Raw genomic sequence first — 16145 nt, 5'->3', positions numbered from 1 at the left:
GGGACAATGCTGACTGAGGTGGAAAAGACAGAAACTTCTTGATGGAGAGAAAAAAACCATCCTTCTAGCTGTGATGCTTCACAGCTGGCCGGGAGCAACCTTAAGATATGAAGCCTTCCCTGGAGGAGTGAGGGTCTGGAGTGGAGGAGTTCTATCACAATAAGCAGCTTTTGGACTCCACACAACCAAGACGAGTGTCATAATACTTGGCTTTCCTGGCTATTAACTACAACGGGGAATATCCCAAGAAAACCTATTGGACATAGGGAAAAAAGTGCCTGATCTTAAAGGGCCCATGCACAAATTCATCCATTTTGGAAAGTAACCTAAAATCACCAGAAAGAAAGGTGCACAGTCCTTTGGTGAAAAGAAACTCACTTGATAGGATTTGGGTGCATATCAGTGAGAGGTGAGACCTCCCCAGGGACTGAGACATTGGTGGCAGCCATTATTGTGACCTAGTACAGGCATAATGACACAGACTCTGTCAGACGTCATTGGTGTTCTTCCCCTAGCCTGTTAGCATAGGTGTCTGCCCCACCCATTAGACCATCACTTTAATCCAGCTCAGCCAGGGCAGGCATCCCACCCTAGGGACTGGCCCACCAACTGCAAGCCCTGGTGCAGCTTGTGGGCCCATATAGGTGGGGTGCCTAGAACCCCTTCAACTGGGTGAGTGGGTCCACTTCTGTGGTGCAGGGCATTGCCAGGGGTGGGCCTGCTTGATTGTGTGTGGGGGGCCTCTACAGTGGGATTGCTGAGTCTACTTCAGTGAGTCAGGGCGAGAGCATGGAGCAGGACAGTGTTGATGGGATGTGTGGCCTTGCAGTGGGTGGGGCCTGTCAGCTGCAGCAGACTTGTGCTTCTCAAACAGCCACACAGGGTATCAGCCTCACCTCCAAAGACTGAAACAATTGGATGCTCCCATGCATGAGGCAGGCCCCACTTAGCTGTAACCCTGAAAGTGCTGATACCAGCCATGCAGGCCAGAGGTCTACAACAATTGTAAGCCTGCGAGCCTAGCAACAAGACATACTGGGGTCCTACACACTGAACAGAAAAACTACAATGGGAACGTGCTATTAGAACTTGCAGCCACCTGTAGTGGGGCTCCCCACACCCAATAAAGTGACTGAAAGGACCATAGCAGTCACACACAACTGAGCATTACAACCAGCCCACCAGGGGCATAGCCTAGACTCCCCAGGCACCCCCAGCAAGAGCAGCCCTGCCATAACAGAAGGACACACCTAGGCCACACAGGGAACAGTCCTGGAACATTTTGAACCAGTGACAAGAGAGAAGCACACTGCTGGGCCTCATAAAGCATCTCTTACATAAAACCACTTCTCCAAGATGGGGAGATGTAGCTGATCTACCTAATACATAGATATAAGCACAGAGAAAGAGGCAAAATGAGGAGACAAAGGAGTACATTTCATCTAAGGGAACAGAACAAACCAGAGAAAAAAAACTAAATGAAACAGAAATAGACTATCTACCTGACAAAGCTCACTGATCATGGGAGAAGAATGGATGAACTCAGTGAGAACTTCAACAAAGAATTGGGAAATATAAAAAAGAACCAATCAGACATGAAGAATACAATACTGGAAATGAAAAATTCACTAGAGGGACTCAATGGCAGAGTAGATGATACAGACAAATGGAGCAAAGAGCTGGACAAAAGACTAGAGGAAATCACCCAGATTTATCTGTACAGATAAAAGAAAAAGAATTAAAAAGAATGAGGAGAATCTAAGGGTCCGCTAAGACAAGTGCACTAATATCCATGTTATAGGTGTCCCAGAAGGAGAAGAGAGAGACAAAGAGACATAGACGCTATCTGAAGAAATAATAGCTGAAAACTTTCCTAAACTAAGGAAGGAAAAAGACATCCATGTACAGGAAGCAGAGAGCACCAAACAAGATAAACCCAAAGAGGCCACCACCAAGACACATTATAATTAAAATGTCAACAATTAAAGATAAAGAGAGAACCCTAAAAACCACAAGAGAAAGGCAAAAAATTACCTACAAAGGAAACCCTGTAAGGCTATCAGCTGACTTCTCAGCTGAAACCTAAGAGGCTAGAAGGGAGTGGGATAATATATTTAAAGAGCTGAAAGGAAAAAACCTACAGCCAAGAGTATTCTACTTGGAAAGGTTATCATTCAAAATAGAAGGCGAGATAAAGAGTTTCACAGACAAACAAAACTAAAGTAGTTTATCTCTAAGAAACCAGCTTTACAAGAAATGCTAAAGAGAATTATTTAAGTGGAAAAGAGGAGAACACGAATAGTAATAAGAAATTATTAAAAAAAAACAATAAAATCACTGGTAAAGGCAAATATACAATAAAGGTAGCAGATCTACCACCTATGAAGCTAATATGAAGGGCAAAGCACAAAAGTACTAAAATTGTCTATTTCTATGATAAAATGGTAATGGATACTCACACACACACAAAAGACGCTAGATATGATATCAAAAACATAAAATGTGGGAGGACAGGAGTAAAAGAGTAGAGCTGTTAGCAAGAGGTCGAACTAAAGAGACCATCAAACAAATATAGATTGCTATATATGCAGGTTACTATATACAAAAAACTCATGATAATCACAAACCAGAAACCTATAATAAATACCAAAAAATTAAGAGAAAGGAACTCAAACGTAATATGAAAGAAAGCCATCAAACTACAAGGGAAGAGAGCAAGACAGGAAGAAAAGAATAGGGAAGAACTACTAAAACACCTAGAAAAAAAGTAACAAAATATCAATAAGTACATTCTTATCAATAGCTACTTTAAATGTCAATGGACGAAATGCTCCAATCGAAAGGCATAGGGTGGCTGAATGGATATAGAAACAAGACCCTTATAAACGGTGCATACAAGAGACACACATCAGACCTAAAGACACTCACAAACTGAAAGTGGAGGGATGGAAAAAGATACTCCATGCAAATGGCAATGAAAAGAAAGCTGGGGTAGCAGTACTAATGTCAGACAAAATAGACTTTAAAACAAAAACTGTAACAAGATACAAAGAAGGGAACTATGTAGTGATAAAGGGAACAATCCAACAAGATGATATAACTCTTGTAAATATCTATGCACCTAACATAGAAGGACCTAAATATATGAAGCAATTATTAACAGATAAAAAAGGAGAAATAGACAGCAACACAATACTAGTAGGGGACTTTAACACTCCACTTAGACCAATGGATAGGTCATCCAAACAAAAGATCAATAAGGAAACATTGGCCTTAAATGACACATTAGACCAGATGGACTTAGTAGCTGTATATAGAACATTCCATCACAAACCTGCAGAATGCACATTCTTTTCAAATGCACATGGACCATTCTCCAAGATAGATCACATATTAGGCCACAAAACAAGTCACAATAATTTTAAGAAGATTGAAATATTACCAAACATCTTTTCTGACCACAATGGTATGAAACTAGAAATCAACTATAGGAAGAAAATCAGAAAAGCCACACTATGTAGAGATTAAACAAAATGCTACTGAACAACAATTGGGTCAATGAATAAATCAAAGGAGAAATAAAAAAAAATGCCTGGAGACAAATGAAAATGAAAATATGACATGCCAAAATTTATGGGATACAGGGGGCCGGCCCCGTGGCTTAGCAGTTAAGTGCGTGTGTTCCACTGTTGGCGGCCCAGGTTCAGAACCCAGGAGCACCGGCGCACCACTTGTCAGGCCATGCTGTGGCGGCATCCCACATAAAGTGGAGGAAGATGGGTATGGATGTTAGCTGAGGGCCAGTCTTCCTCAACAAAAAGAGGAGAATTGGCATGGATGTTAGCTCAGGGCTGATCTTCCTCACACACAAAAAAATTATGGGATACAACAAAAGAGGTTCTAAGAGGGAACTTTATAGTAATACAGGCCTACTTCAACAAACAAGAAAAATCTCAAATAAACAATCTAACAGTATACCTAAAGGAACTGAAAAAATAAGAGAAAACAAAGCCCAAAATCAGTAGGAGGGAAATGATAAAAATCAGAGCAGAAATAAATGAAATAGAGACTAAAATAAATTTGAAAAATCAATACAACCAACAGCTAGTTCTTTGAAAAGATAAACAAAATTGACAAACCTTTGGCTAGACTCACCAATAAAAACAGAGAAGACTCAAATAAATAAAATCAGAAATGAAAGAAAAGAAACCACAATGGATACTTCAGAAATACAAAAGAGTATAAGAAAATACTACGAAAAGCTATACACCAACAAACTCGATAATCTAGAAGAAATGGATAAATTCTCAGAATTGTACAACCTTCCAAAACTGAATCAAGAAGAAATAGAGAATTTGAATAGACCAATCATCAGTAAGGAGACCAAAATGGTAATCAAAAACCTCCCCAAAAATAAAAGTGCAGGACCAGGCAGCTTCCCTGGTGAATTCTACCAAACATTCAAAGACTTAATACCTATCATTCTCAAATTCTTCCAAAAAGTTGAAGAGAAGGGGAAGCTTCCTAACTCATTCTATGAAGGCAACATTACCCTAATACCAAAACTAGACAAGGACAAGACAAATAAAGAAAATTACAGGCCAATATCATTGATGAACATGGATGCAAAAATCCTCAACAAAATGCTGGCAAATCGAATACAATAATACATTAAAAATGTCATTCACCATGATTAAGTAGGATTTATTCCATGGATGCAGGGATGGTTCAGCATCTGCAAATCAATCAACGTGATATACCACATTAACAAAATGAGTATTAAATATCACGTGATCATCTCAATAGACGCAGAGAAAGCATTTGACAAGATACAGCATCCATTTATGATAAAAACTCTGAATAAAATGGGTATAGAAGGAAAGTCTCTCAACATAATAAAGGCCATATATGACAAACCCACAGCTAAAATCATACTCAATGGAGAAAGACTGAAAGCTATCCCTCCAAGAACAGGAACCAGACAAGGATGCCCACTTTCACCACACTTATTTAACATAGCATTGGAAGTCCTAGCCAGAGCAATCAGGCAAGAAAAAGAAATAAAATGGATCCAAATTGATAAGGAATACATGAAACTGTCACTATTTGCAGGTGACATGATGTTATATATAGAAAACTCTAAAGAATCCAACAAAAAAGTTTTGAGGATGTGGAGAAAAGGGAACTCTCATGCACTGCTGGTGGGAATGCAAACTGGTGCAGCCACTATGGAAATCAGTATGGAGATGTCTCAAAAAATTAAAAATAGAAATACCATACGATCCATCTATCCCACTACTGGGAATTTATCCAGAGAACTTAAACTTGATGATCCAAAGATATCTATGCACCCCTATGTTCATTTCAGCATTATTCACAGTAGCCAAGATGTGGAGGCAACCCAATCGTCCAAGTCAACTGATGATTGGATAAAGAAGATGTGCTGTATATAAGCGATGGAATATGACTCAGCCTTGAAAAAGGATGAAATCTTGCCACTTGTGACAATACTGATGGACCTTGAGGGTTTTACGCTATGTGCAATAATTCAGAGGGAGAAGGTCAAATATCGTATGATCCAACTCATAAATAGAAGATAACCTCAAACAAACATATAGAGACAGTGATTGGTTTAGTGGTTACCAGAGGGGAAGAGGGGAGGGAGGAGGGTGAAAGGGGTGATTAGGCACATGTGTATGGTGATGGATTGTAATTAGTCTTTGGGTCCTGAACGTGATGTAATCTACACAGAAGTCGAAATATAATGATGTACACCCAAAATCTACGGAATGTTATAAACCAATGGTTCCACAATAAAAAAAATTAAAAAAAAATTATTACAAAAACAGGCGGCCAACCTGATTTGGCCAGCAGGCCATAATTTACAGACCTCTGATGTATAAAGTTTAGTTGAGTTAGACACTAAGTGGAAATGTATTTTATATTTATTAATTAATTATATTAGTATTCTAGTCGCCACATATTTTTATTATCAGTTTTGTCTATATGCACTGATATAATATTCTATAGGGGGAAGAATTTGCAGAACAATACAGTTAGCATGACTTCATTTGTGTATGTACTTATTGTATGTAAATGAAATAGTATTGGGATTGGTAGGGGAGATTTTCACTATTGTTAAGTAAACATCTGAATGATTTGAATATTTTACAATGAGCATATACTATTTCTGAAATTTAACAACAGAGCTATAAAAGGAAAGTTCCGGGCTAAGATTATGGTGGCTGTGCTCTTTTGAATAGAAATTCATTGGCCTTGATCATTGTGTTAGAGTGAATTCCAGAGTCCTCTTCTATGGGAGGATTGGATTTACCAGGGGAACTTTCCAGGCTCACATTCAAGCAGAGGTGAGCTAACCTCGTAAGCAGCAGGGGTGAACTGGCCCGCTCCAGGATGCCAACTGCATGAACTGGAACGTGCAAAGACCCCTGTCCTCATTAGGCTCATCAACTTCCCCAGGCTGATCTCAGTCCTAGCCCAGTGCGGCTGATGGTGAAAGCAAATTGCTCTGCCCTTACAAGACACTAAAGGAGTGACCCCTGAGCACTTGTTAATCGAGAACTCATCACCATTGACACAACTATCGAAACCTAATAGAGATAAATGACATCATGGAGGGCTTCTTAAGCATCAGTTCTCTGCATAGATAGCTCAATCTACTTTAGATCAAAGATTCATGTAGAATCTAGTGAAAATAATGCATATCATTCTCAGAAGAAAAAAAAAAAAAACCTCTACATACATACAAAAAGTACATCCATGTCAGAGTGTGCATAGACTCCTGTATCCCATTTGACAATGCTTTAGGAGACTCACTGTCCTTAAATAGAGTAAAGACTAACATTGAAGTAAGCCAGACCATCAGAGAGCTGCATACCTGCATGTACAATGGGCCCCCGTAGGATCACTTAGACTAAATTGGATCTTGGAAGGATGCCCCCCGGGCCTCCACCGAGGACCTTTAGACGAAGGTGCTGTGCTCCCTCTAAGGACCTTGTTGAGAAGGCTTTAATTTGTATTGCGCAGTAATCTCTTTGTGAAAGCCACAAGAGATAATTCTATCAGATTACAGAGCCAGACCTGGGAGTGCATCTCCTAAATAACTAATTTGCTTTGATCTCTTGGATGCTAAGAACCAAATAAATGATCTTCTTGCCCTCTTCACTTTGGTTATTAGTTATCTCAGAGTTAAATGAGTTTCTAGCAAAGGATCAACTTCCTAGTGATTTTGTGCACTTGCCTCACACTCACCATCATCTTCTTCCTAACACTTTTTTTGCTTCTTGTCCCTTAGCTATTTTTAATTTATCTTGATTGTTGTATTTTTCTTTCTAAACAACCCTATTTTTTTTAGAAGAGGATAAAGTAGAAAAAAAGGTAAGAAAAAGAAGGAAGGAAAGGACAGAGCAAGGAAGGAAGGAAGGAAAGAGGAAGAAGGAGTGGAGAGAAGAAACCCAGCCACCCAAGCACACAGCTAGTCCTTTTTCATGTGAATATGGGATGTCTCAGAGTCTAAGTTTCAGGAATCTAAAAAATAGATTAACAAAAAGTCTAGACTCTCTCCTGAACATGGCTCCATCTCCTTTGATATGTATCGACATTCTTGAGGACGCTTCCCAGCATCACATGAGTGAGGCCTGCATTCTCTACCTTGACCCACGAGCCAGAGGTGGTCCCTGGAGGACAGATGACTCCACATCAGCTAACAGATGCCAGTAACTGGAATGAGCTGCTGCACTACTTTTGCAGCTGAAACTGTAATAATTCTAAGAGCTTCCACAAAGGATAAATCATATAAAACATTATTCTAATGCCATACTGAAAATCCAACAATAGTGAGACCCTGACATCAACATCCCCTGAACCCAAAGAACTTGATACTACCTCATAAACCAACATAAAACTTTAACATACCTTCATCACTTTCCCCTGGACTAGCACACACACTCACACACACACAAACACACACACACACCACAAATCACACATTTCCATCACCTGAAAATTGTTGTTCTTCCATATTAATCTATTCCATCCATACCAAAAAAAATAATAATACAAATTCACCTCTATTGACATCCTCCTCTTCCAAAATTCCTCAAACATTAGTCACCTACAAATGGGGAAGCTGAGTCACATCTATGAGAAGTGACCATGAATCTGAGGAGGCTCTGGGAATATTCCCAACACCAAGTAGGAGGCCCTGACATTTTCCATCCCCTTGGGCCATGCTTTGCTTTCTAAACTTTGAGAAGGCACAGAGCAGAGTTCCCTGAGGGAATAGCAGGGAGATAGACTGTTCTGTTCCCTCAGAGCACAAGGGGTCCCAAGGAGGCCTGTGAAGGGAGGTCAGACCGTTATGGGCTAGGAGACGTCTCAGGACACATAAGTCCTCAGCTCGGTGACTCTGGGCAACTCTGCCTTCTGAAATGAGGAGTCAGGATGGGGCTGGGGACTAGAGGTGGGGAATGAGAAAGGAATCTGAAACAGTGTCAGGGATATCTGTTACCCCTGTGTACCCTGTGTGCTGCCCCTCCTTGTTCTTAGGTTCCTCTGGCAGAGGTGAGGGGCAATGTAAGGAGGCTGGAGCCTTTAGCTGAAGTGTGGATTCTGAATAAATTACAGACATGGTGCATACAAGGCTTCTGTGTCTGGAGACACTGCAGTGGAGAGAAAACATCTGGAAGTGGGAAGCAACCAGGACTCAATAGTCCTTGTTTACCGTTTGCACCTATCAGTATGCCTTCCTCCCTGCCCGCCATCTGAGAACAATGAGTTCCAAAGTGTCCATCAATCAAACCTTGTCAAAAATTATTTTGAGTGTTTTGACAAGATATCAGCAAATCAGGAAAGGGTTATCAACGTGTTATTGTCAAAATCACCCCAATGAAATCAATTGTTATCTATGTATACTAAAAGGAATGTATGGTCACTATGACTAAGCCTCTGGTTTTCACTTGTTTGGTTAACCTAAGTGCATATCAGGCACACTCCCAAAGTTTAACCATTTTTTTTGTGTGTGTGAGGAAGATAGACACTGAAATAACATCTGCCAATCCTCCTCTTTTTTTTTCTGCTGAGGAAGACTGGCCTCTGGCTAATATCCATGCCCATCTTCCTCCACTTTATATGGGACGCTGCCACAGCATGGCTTGACAAGTGGTGCGTCAGTGCACGCCTGGGATCCGAACTGGCGAACCCTGGGCCGCCACAGAGGAGCACGTGCACTTAACTGCTTGTGCCACCAGGCTGACCCCAAAACCATTTCTTGTTACTTACTTTACCAAAATATTTTTCTCTGCATCATAGCATAAATAGCTAACTTTGGGGGTGGGGGGTGCTGACCACCTGCCAGGCATTGTGCTTTTACATGCTTTAGTTCATTGAGTCCTCCCAACAACTCTGAGATAGGTACTCTCATTACCCCCAGTTTATGAATGGAGATACTGTGTCACAGAGAGATTAAGTAACTGGCCCTAGACCGCTTACCTGATAAGGGACAGGATCCCACACCTAGAAAGTGAGCCAGAGCCCACGCTCTTAGCCTCCATGCAGTGTGACCCCCACAACAGACAAAGCATTTCCTCTCGTCAGAGAGGAGCTAAGAGGCCTGGGTTCCAGTCTTGGTTCTAACAATAAAAATGTCATGATAATTAAGGTCCTTCTTCCCACCAGACCTCAATTTCTCCCTTCTTTAAAATGAGGGAATTGGACTACATGATCTCTAAGAGTTTCTCCATCCCAGAGCTCCTATGATTTATTTCAAAGTTAAAGCAATAAGAAACCACGAGACACCTTCCAAGAGAGAAGGCTCCTGCCATTCCTGGCTGGTATCTGCCCCACTGCAGTGAATTAAATGGAATGCTGCTCTTTAGACAGAGACATGAAGTCCACCGAATTTCTTTCTTACATCTGTTCAGAATCCTAAGGGACCATCCAGGCATTCGTTCATTCGACAAATATTTATCAAGTGACTATTTTGTTGCAGGCACTGTGGCAGGGGTGGTGTAAGACAGAATCAGACACAGTCCTCATGCTTGGGCATCTCAGGTGCAGAAGACGGTTTTGTAAGTACATAGATTCAGTTCCATATTGTGTGTGTGAGATGGGGGCCTAATCCAGAACTGGTGGAAGAATGGCAGGCCAGGCCTCCTAAAGGATGTGATATCCATCGTGAGCCTGAAGATTGAGGACTAATCACTAACAGACAGAGGGAATGGGCATTTCAGAGAGATGGAACAGTAAGTCCCTATGTCAAGAAGAAGCAAGAAATGCTGGAATGCAAGAGGTCAGGGAGGGAGCAAGAGATGGGCCCTAATCCAACATGACTGGTGTCTTTATAAAAAGGGGAAGTTTGGACACAGAAACACACATGCATAATGGAAAAGCATGTAAAGAGATACAGGGAGAAGACCACCATCTACAAGCCAAGGAGAGAGACTTAGAACAGACCCTTCCCTCAAAGCCCTCAGAAGGAACCAACCCTGCCAATAACTTGATTGTGGACTTCTAGCCTCCAGAACTAGGAGAAAATAAATTTCTGTTATTTATGCCATTAAATTTGTGGTACTTTTTTATAGAAGCCCTAGCAAACTAATACAGTAACATATTGAAATTCTCATTTTAGAAAAATTTCATCTGCCTGCAGTATAGAGAATAAATAGAAAAGGACAAGAATGACTGCAAGGAGGCTATTTTGGAGGCAGAAGATGATAAAGGTCTCTGTGAGGGCCGTGATCCAGAGATGGAGAGAGACTGACAGGCTAAGAGACTTTGTAGAGGCAAAATCTCCAGGATGTGATCATAGATGGGGGTGTGAGAAATTAGAGAAAATGAGAAATCAAGGGCAGTTTCTGGTCTGTGTTTGTAGCTCAGGTAAACACGTGGCTGGAGCAAAGTGTAGTCAACTACCCGATGGGGAATCACTGGCACTAGTTCTACACATACAGGAAACTTAGGGACACACCAAAAAGTTACCTCTTTCAGCTTAGACCACCATGAGCCAATGTAGGAAGGAGCCTGACACAGTTGAGGACCTGGATGGAGCTCCTGGGGAAAGTAGACATGAGATGAGGCTGGAGAGAAGTAGAGACTCAATAAATATTAAATGAAGAGGGACTTTGTGCTGGGTTGAGCAGTGTCCCCCCAATATTCATATTCACCCAGAACCTCAGAATGTGTCATTATTTGGCAATAGGGACTTTGTAGATGTAATAAAGTTAAAATGAGATCATACTGGATTCAAGTGGGCCCTAATTCAACTACTGGTATCCTTATAAGAAGTGGGAAATTTGGCCACAGATGCAGAGAGGAGAATCCCATGTGAATACAGAGAGACAGACACAAAGGGAAGACAGAGGAAAGACGGCCATGTGAAGACAGAGGCAGAGATTGAAATGATGCATCTACAGGTCATAGAACACCAAGGATTACCTGCAGTCACCAGAAGCCAGGTGAGACACCTGGATCAGGTTCTCCCTTAGAGTCTCCAGAAAGAACCAACCCTGCCAACACCTTGATTGTGGACTTCTACCACACTTCCGTGAACTGTGAGAAAATACATTTATATTGTACTGGTTTGCAGTACTTTGTTATGGCAGCTCTAGGAAACTAACACAGACATTGACCTGAAGAGTTAGATGATCAAATTTTTGTTGTTAAAATATCACTGTGATTGCAGTGCAGGGATGGGGGCGGAGATCAGGTGTCGAGAGGGGATGTGGGAACCAAACATATCATTCAGACGATCCTGCAATAATCTAGGTGGGAAATGATGGCTTTCACCAGAGTGCTGGTGGGGGAGATGAAGATTTGCAAGATTCCAGAGGTATTTAGGAGGTAAAAACATGGAAATCCTTGAAGAAACAGAGCCCATGCTGATGGGCACTAGAAAGAATGGGAAAAAAAGGAAAAATCACTCTGATTCAAGCAACACTGTCCCCTGCCTGCTTCTAGCCCTCGCTTCCTCTGTTCTCTTAGCCCAAAGTTCTTTCCACTCTCTCTGCCTTTAGTCTAGCTTCACCTCTCCTTCCCCACTGCTAGCTTCTTTATCAGGCATTTCCCAGTCACCCCTCTGACATACATTGTTTGTGTTTATAAACCGCTTTCACATATATGTTCCTCACTTTTCTCTTGAGAGCAGGTTTTATTTTGTCTTATGTAGGAGGAAAGTGAAACTCAGGGTGGTGAAGGGATTTTGCCAAAGACACCTTGTGAGTAAATAGCGGAGGCAGGATTCAAAGCCACACCTTCTGTGTTTACATCCAGAGTGTTGTCCTCTGTGCTGTCTGCCACTGCTGCAGGAAAACACATCCCCCAGTCAACACGAGGCTTGAGAGATGTCCTATTTCTAGCAAAGTAAGCGTCTATATGCAACATTGATTTTGAAAGTGTGTCAGTCACTAGAATAAAGATGTTAAAGTAGAAAATTTCCACAGTAAAAATAACACCCCTGCCCATTTGTTTCTGGCATAAACTTTTGAAGCTTTATACTAAAGCATGAAGAGATGTTTTTTGTTTAAGACCATCCTGGCTGGAATCCAGGCTCTGCCCCTTTCTGGGATGCATGATCTTGAGAAAAGCACTTAACATCTTTAACCTCAATTTTCTTATCTGTTTAAAGGGAATGATGTTGAGAACCAGATCAGAGAGGCCTTTTATGTAATATTCATAAAATATTTAGCTCAGAGCCTAATACATAGTAAGGGCTCAATATGTCTTATGAATAACTATTATTTGCCTTAATTGTGTACTCATTTTCAATTCATCCAAATAAATATGCCTCATACAAAATCTCACAAACTCCGATGAAGGATGGTCAAACAATGAAAAATATGAAGACTATGAGATTTTTCAAAGAAATACAGAATCATTGGTTTCAAGAGTGTCCAAGAATACCTTAAAGAGAAGAGAATTTGGACAAGAAATAAAAGAAGAAGTAAAGCAAATGGTGTGAAGGAGAAGGAGAAGTGGGGCAGGGGGGTATTTACCATCCCTGTATTATAGATGGGGACACCGAGAATGAAAGGTCTTAGTAATCAGCCCAAGACCACACAGCCAGAAAGTGAACAAGCTGATTTCAAAATGTGTGCTCTTAGCAAAGGCATCAAATTATGCTCGCTGCTTTCCAGGGCATCTGTCATCACGCCTGTGGCATTTTATTGCATTTATTTGTTTAAATGTTTAGCTTCTGTACTAGACTATAAGTACCTTAAAAATGGAAACTGGGAATCACTCATCTTTGTTATCTCACTGTCGAGTTCCCAATGAGTATTTAATGTAAGAAGATATCGAATAATTGGGAGAACATAAATTCCCAATATCTAGAAGTGTTACAATAAAGAGATTCATATATAATGTAGCTCTTTTCTGGATTTTAAAGAAAATGTTGGCTCTGGGGGCCAGCCCTGTGGCCAAGTGGCTGAAGTTCCATGCGTTCTGCTTCAACAGCCCTAGGTTTGTAAGTTCAGATCCTGGGTGTGGACCTAATCCACTCATCAGCCACGCTGTGGAGGATCCCACATACACAATAGAGGAAGATTGGCACAGACATTAGCTCAGGGCCAATCTTCTTCAAGCAAAAAAAGAAGAGGATTGGGAATGGATGTTTGCTCAGAGTGAATCTTCCTCAGCAAAAAGCAAAACAAAACCAAATGTTGGCCTTGAAAGGGCGACTGTAAACAATGTGTGCCTATGTCAGCAATCATCTTATTTACCTGACCTCTTAGTTGTTTGGTTATTTTGTTTATTGTTTTGTTTTGTTTGTAAGGATAGTAAAGAGATGAGCCTCGTCCTGACATATCTGAATAATTATTTATGGGGAACTAGAGAAATATGCATCACTGAAGTTCACTTGGGATTCTTTCTGAAAGGAAATCCACTCTCTGATGTCCCTGCATTTAAAATAGCTTAAACTCTTTTATTGTTCAACTTATTTTTATGGACTGTGGAAGGGAACAGAATCATGGGCCATTTATAGGAATTCTAGGAGAGATAGGAATAAATTGAGACTTGTTTAATTAAAAATTCTAAAACTTTCTCTATTCATTGTTGTGTGCAGGATCATGGAGATGGTCAACCAAAGCAGCAGTGTCTCTGAGTTCATCCTCCTGGGACTCTCTTCCTGGTCAGAAGCTGCTCTTTGCCCTGTTCTTCATCATGTCTGTGGTCACCGTGGTGGGAAACTTGCTCATCATCCTAGCCATCCACTCTGATACTCAAGTCCAGACACATATATTTTTTCCTCAGCATCTTATTCTTCACTGAGGTTTGCTACAAAAAAGCCATCATTCCCAAGATGCTGGTGAACTTTCTGTCAAAGAAGTCCATCTCCTATGCTGAGTATATGACCCAGATATATTTCTTCTTGGCTTTTGCCAACACAGAATGTTACCTCCTGGCAGCCATGGCCATTGACCACTATGTGGCCATCTGTGACCCCTTCCACTATGTCACCAGTATGAGTCACCACTGCTGTGTCCCTCTGCTAGCATTCTCCTGTTTCGTCTCTCATCTCCATTCTCTCTTACCAGTTTTCCTGATAAATTATCTTCTCTTTTGTGACTCTAATGTTATCCACTTCCTCTGTGACATCAATCCTCTGCTAAAATTATCCTGCTCGTCGACATTTGTCAATGAAATTGTAATTAACACAGAAGGATTGATAACCTTGGTAACCCCTCTTATACGTGTTATCATTTCTTACTTAGAAATCCTCATTCTTTTCTTCATCTTCCTTTTTTATTTTTTCCTGAGGAAGATTCACCCTGAGCTAATATCCACTGCCAGTCTTCCTCTCTTTTTGTATGTGAGCCGCCACCGCAGCGTGGCCACTGACAGATGAGTGGTGCAGGTCCATGCCCAGAAACTGAACCCAGGCTGTTGAAGCAGAGCATGGAAAACTTAACCACAAGACACCTGGGCTGGCCCTCATTACTGTTCTTAAGATTCCCTCACCTTCTGGGAAGCATAAAGCTTTCTCTATCTGTGGCTCCCACCTCACCATGGTGACCCCCTTTTATGGAAGAATTATTTATGTTTATTTCCGACCCCTGTCCACCTATGCTATCAAGGACTGAGTGGCAACAGTCATCTACACAGTTTTGTCCTCCATCTTGAATCCTTTTGTCTACAACCTGAGGAACAAAGACATGAAGCGAGGCCAGAGGGTACTGATGAGCAGGATGAAGTCCTAGGCAGCACCTTCAGGGGAAGGCTCAGGAGTGAATCCTCTCCTCTGAGCCCTCATTTCTTCTGATTCCTGATGTATATATCAAGCTACAAGAAATTAGCATACCTAGGCAAAGCGCTCATAGGAAATCGTATAGATGACAGGGCTAGAATATTGTATCCATGGTTATATATTTATAATATATATTGTATAAATATATTATATATATATATATATATATATATATATACACACACACACATATATATGTATATACATCTTATATGTATACCCAAGAGTTAAAGCAACCTTATTAGGGTCTCCTTTTTGACCCAGGGTATTTGCACCCATTCCTCATTCCTCCCCTATATTCTTTTTCTATTCATTCCTTTCAAGTGCAGGTGAAAACCAATATTTTTCAAAATTTTCCTTGAACAAATTCTCCTTGTCCAATAATTTTGAGTTCCCAGTACCCTTGTTTATTCCAAGAAACAGCTGCAATCAGTTATTCAATTTGCAGCAGTTTCAATGTCTCTGCAATTACTTAAGGTGGTTTTGTGTGTGTGTGTGTGTGCATGCGTGTGTGTGTGTGTGTGTGTGCATGCACATGCACATGCATGCATGTGCAGGTACATGCACATGTTGTCTTCCCCATGAGATTAGGACTTCCCCAATAGCAAGGACAGCTTCCTACCAATTAGATAAGAAAATAAATGATGTCTCCTCCTTTTTTGGAATCTCTCTCAGCACAGTGTCCTGGGGACCTGAACACAGCATACAATCAAGAATTGGCACTCAGAAGATAGTTGACTTAGCAACTCAGGTCCATCACCCCAGGTGACTGACCGTATGCAGGGGAAGTAAGGTTTACTTCTGTGTCTCCGCCCTGGCTTCCTTCCCTTTGTCCCTCTGATGCCTCTTCATCCGTAACTCTTCCTGAGCCGCTTTTTGGTGC

General features: G+C 41.1%; 1 pseudogene; it reads left to right on the top strand.

Moving 5' to 3' along the window:
- The first annotated feature begins 14084 nt into the window (after positions 1-14084).
- LOC131393588 (olfactory receptor 1L1-like) lies at positions 14085-15215 on the top strand (annotated as a pseudogene).
- Positions 15216-16145: the final 930 nt, after the last annotated feature.

Source organism: Diceros bicornis, chromosome 28 (assembly GCF_020826845.1).
Source record: "Diceros bicornis minor isolate mBicDic1 chromosome 28, mDicBic1.mat.cur, whole genome shotgun sequence".
In the NCBI taxonomy this organism is placed as follows: domain Eukaryota; kingdom Metazoa; phylum Chordata; class Mammalia; order Perissodactyla; family Rhinocerotidae; genus Diceros; species Diceros bicornis.
Note: the sequence above shows the minus strand (reverse complement) of the source record. Positions and strands in the feature narration are given on the sequence as shown.